The sequence below is a fragment of the Bos taurus genome, chromosome 16, assembly GCF_002263795.3.
Source record: "Bos taurus isolate L1 Dominette 01449 registration number 42190680 breed Hereford chromosome 16, ARS-UCD2.0, whole genome shotgun sequence".
NCBI lineage: Eukaryota > Metazoa > Chordata > Mammalia > Artiodactyla > Bovidae > Bos > Bos taurus.
Window position 1 is genome coordinate 11,840,553 of NC_037343.1, and position 4,828 is coordinate 11,845,380.

Sequence of the window (4,828 nt, forward strand, 5' to 3'; positions counted from 1 at the left end):
TCCATTTCATTCTTGGCTTCACATTTCAAACACGTCCTCTTCCTGTTCACGCTCAGCTCAGGACCTTGCTCCTCCTAGCAGAACCAAACACACTAAAAGATAGTGGCTTAAAACCAAACTCATTGTTTAACTCACTGTTCTGTGATTTGGTCATTTGTGCTGGGCTTACCTGTCCTCAGGTGACTCACTCACAGGTGTGGGTCTCAAAGGAGATGGCTAGGAAGGCAGAGGCAGCCGGCCTCTCTCCATGTGGATTTTCATTCTCCACCAGTATTCCTAGCATGAGAATGGAAGCATCCAGGCTTCTCAAGCCCTAGGGTCTGCCTTCTACTGGACACAGTAAATCACAGGGCAGGCTTAAGCACTGTGGGAATAAATGTCACCTCTTCATAAAAGGACAATCTGTGCTGATATTTATAATCTCCCACAATTCCCAGGTGGCCTGATGCTAAAGAACCCACCTACCACTGCAAGAGATGCAGGAGACACAGATTTGCTCCCTGGATTGGGAAGATACCCTGGAGGAGGAAATGGCTACCCACTCCAGTAGTATTCTTGCCTGGAAAATCCCATGGACATAGGAGCCTGGTGGGTAGAGGTGTGGGGTTGCAAAGAGTCGGGACATGATTGAATACAAACACACATGCACAATTTATTACTCTTTGTAGGTTTTCCCAGAGAAGGCAATGGCACCCCACTCCAGTACTCTTGCCTGGAAAATCCCATGGATGGAGGAGCCTGGTAGGCTGCAGTCCATGGGGTCGCTAAGAGTCAGACATGACTGAGAGACTTCACTTTCACTTTTCACTTTCATGCTTTGGAGAAGGAAATGGCAACCCACTCCAGTGTTCTTGCCTGGAGAATCTCAGGGACAGTGGAACCTGGTGGGCTGCCGTCTATGGGGTCGCACAGAGTCGGACACGACTGAAGTGACTTAGCAGCAGCAACAGGTTTTCCAGATTCTGCCACAGACAATCAAATATTTATTTTATAAGACAATATTATTAAAAGTTACCTGTGAAGAACACTTAGAACAGCCACCTCTTCAAATGCCACTAACCCAAAGTAAAGCCCATCTACAATATCGAACCACTAATTAAACATAGAAGAGTAATGCTTAAATATGGTTCTTAAGCATGACTGTGCTTCAGAATTATCTGAGAAAGTTACCAAAGAGCTGATTCTTAGGACTTACCCCTCAGAGGGGCTCCCCAGGTGGCTCAGTGGTAAAGAACCCATCTGCCAATGCAAAAGTACTCAAGTTCGATCCCTGGGTCAGGAAGATCCCCTGGAGAAGGAAACGGAAATCCACTCCAGTCTTCTTGCTTGAGAAATCCCATGGACAGGGGAACCTGGCACGCTACAGTCCACAGGGTCACAAAGAGTCAGACATGACTTAGCCGACTGAGTACAAGTACCCTTCAGAGACTGTGATTTGGTCATTTTTGAAGACTGGACCAGAAACCTGCGTTTTTAACAAGTGTGACATGGATTTTGATGCCTGTAGTCTACTGATCTCATTTTGAGAAATTCTGAAATAAATGGGTTGAGGAACTAAAAATAAATGGGGCTTAGGCTTCCCTGGTGGCTCAGACAGTAAAAAATCTGCCTTCCAATGCAGGCGTCCCAGGTCCAATCCCTGGGTCAGGAAGATCTCCTGGAGAAGGGAATGGCTACCCACTCCAGTATTCTTGCCTGAGAAATTCATGGACAGAGAAGCCCGGTAGGCTACAGGCCATGGGGTTGCACTGAGCTATTAACACACTTAGTTAACTATTACTTTTACTTCTTTATTTTCTAGAGGGGGTGGGGTGGGGAGTAAGATCCCCAGAGGTCACCAGATTATCTCCTTAGAATTTTCACAAGGATTCAACAGAAAGCCGCCATTTGGGCCTATTAGAAAAATTACTTTGCCAAGTTCCCTTATACTCTTTCTGACAGTATTAATTATATCTTTATTTTACTAGCATTTTAAAATTATCAAAACTATTGGACTTTATTTGGCAGTCCAGAAAATACTCTATTTCCCCTCTCCCAACCTTAGAACCCTACTCAAATAACATTTTCTGAGATTTTCCTTAAGAAAACCAGCGTAATGAAATGGAAAGAGAATTGAAAGTAAAAGACCAAGATATTACACATCTGTGTATGCAATCGCAAAAGCAAACTTATCACTCGTAACATGAGGGAATTGTACTAACCACTCTTTGCTATATACCTTATAAATTTGACAATCTGTGATTTTCTGTTCTGTACATTAATGGCAAGGCTTTAAAGATCAATTTTAAAGTGTTAACATGTAATACTTACTTCGGGAATAAAAACAGATTTAAAATATCCAGCATCACCACAATTGTATCTATCTTCAGTAGGTGCCTATATGAAAAAATAGAAAACTATACTTTAAATTGACACCCATAGGAGGAAATGGTATTCTTTCTTTCCTTTTAAACCCATGAGTATACATAAAGTTACATTTCATTACAATTGCAATTTTATATGACTATCATTGGGATTTGCTAGTGAAATTTGATTATAGTTTAGGCCATCATTTCACCTATGAATAAGTGAGATATCTTACCTAGATGAATTCTCATTTCGCCTTGACTCTTTTGCTACCACCATAAATAATGCTCAGGTAGAACTATATGAAGGAAAATGAAGAATTTTGTGCAGTCAGTTTGATAGCACAGATCTGAAAATGCCCAAAATTGTTCTCCTTTTTTATTATTATTTTGCATTTATATAGCACCTTAAATGCAACTTAAATCCCATAAAAACTGAAGGCACTGAATTGATGCCTGAGAGAACCCTAATACAACAGGTCTCAGAATGGGATCTAAGTGCTTCTATGATTATGACTTTATAAACAAAGTCAATTGCTTGTAGTTGTTTTTTGCTGTGTGCCCATATGCACATATGCAACTATATACTCAGTGATTTGCAACAAAAGCATCAAATGCATGTCAAAGACACAAAGCAATGATGGACTCTAAAGCAGGAATGAATGTCACCAACCCAGAGACCCCTGCAAGAGTGAAATTAAAAGACACTTACTCCTTGGAAGAAAAGTTATGACCAACCTAGATAGCATATTCAAAAGCAGAGACATTACTTTGCCAACAAAGGTCTGTCTAGTCAAGGCTATGGTTTTGCCAGTGGTCATGTATGGATGTGAGAGTTGGACTGTGAAGAAGGCTGAGCGCCGAAGAATTGATGCTTTTGAACTGTGGTGTTGGAGAAGACTCTTGAGAGTCCCTTGGACTGCAAGGAAATCCAACCAGTCCATTCTAAAGGAGATCAGCCCTGGGATTTCTTTGGAAGGAATGATGCTAAAGCTGAAACTCCAGTACTTCGGCCACCTCATGTGAAGAGTTGACTCACTGGAAAAGAGTCTGATGCTGGGAGGGATTGGGGGCAGGAGGAGAAGGGGACGCAGAGGATGAGATGGCTGGGTGGAATCACTGACTCGATGGACGTGAGTCTGAGTGAATTCCGGGAGTAGGTGATGGAGGGGTTGCAAAGAGTCGGATATGACTAAGAAACTGAACTGAACTGAACTGAACCCAGAGATCATAGCCACAGTAGGAGTGTTTCTGTTGTTCAGTCGCTCACTCATGTCCAACTCTGCAATCTGAAGGACTGCAGCATGCCAGGCTTCCCTGTCCTTCACCATCTCCCAGAGCTTGCTCAAACTCATGTCCATTGAGTCGGTGATGCCATCTAACCATCTCATCCTCTGTCATCCCCTTCTCCTCCTGCCTTCTATCTTTCCCAACATTAGGGTATTTTCCAATGAGCTAGCTCTCCATATCATGTGGCCAAAGTATTGAAGTTGAAGCTTCAGCATCAGTCCTTCCAATGAATATTCATTGGAAATTGGATTAAAGATTTACTGAGCATAGCCATGCTCACCAGAGCAAGATCCAGTTCTCTTCACAGCCAGTCCCTCCCCTCAGGAAGCTTCCAGAAGCCTGTTATCCTTGTCCATCATAAGGGTGACATAATGAAAACAACAATCACAGAAAACTAACCAAACTGATCACATGGATCATGGCCTTGTCTAATTCAGTGAAACAGCAGGAGTAGCCACTTCAATTTATAAACTGCTTTTTTGGTACCAGGCACTAGCCTAGGTATGGTCCATGTATTATTTCATTTAATTTTTACAAACCACAAAATCCCTGTGAAGAAAGTAGAAAACTCCAGTTTAATCAATTTGGAAACAGTGTTGGAGATTAAGGTGTTTGGTCATGCCCGCATACGTCGCTTCAGTTGTATCCAACTCTTTGTGACCCTATGGACTATAGCCCATCAGGCTCCTCTGTCCCTGGGATTTCCCAGCAAGAATACTGGAGTGGGTTGCCATTTCTTCCTCAAGGGATCGTCTCGACCCATAGATGGAACCCAAGTCTCCTGTATCTCCTGCACTGGCAGGTGGACTTTTTTACCATCAGTACTACCTGAGACTTCCTGGTGGCTCAGATGGTAAAGAGTCTGCCTACAATGCAGGAGACCTGAGTTCAATCCCTGGGCTGGGAAGGTCTCCTGGAGAAGGAAATGGCAACCCACTCCAGTATTCTTGCCTGGAAAATCCCATGGACAGAGGAGCCTGGTAGGCTACAGTCCGTGGGGTCACAGACAGTCGGACACAACTGAGCAACTTCACTTTCACTTTCTACCCAGGAAGCCCTTGGTCATGCTTACATAATTAGAATGATGCAGGGGTTTCCCTGGGGGCTCAGTGGTAAAAAATCTCCTGCCAATACAGGAAATGCAAGATACTCAGGTTTGATCCCTGGTCCAGGAAGATCCCACATGCCTAGGA

General features: G+C 43.3%; 1 long non-coding RNA gene across 1 annotated transcript; it reads right to left on the reverse strand.

Annotated features, from left to right (window-relative positions):
• Positions 1–355: 355 nt before the first annotated feature.
• On the reverse strand, positions 356–2,428 carry LOC132342418 (uncharacterized). Its single transcript, XR_009490784.1, has 3 exons — positions 2,311–2,428; positions 1,196–1,288; positions 356–962 (listed from the first exon to the last, which is right to left on the reverse strand). It is a non-coding gene; the product is annotated as an uncharacterized lncRNA (long non-coding RNA).
• Positions 2,429–4,828: the final 2,400 nt, after the last annotated feature.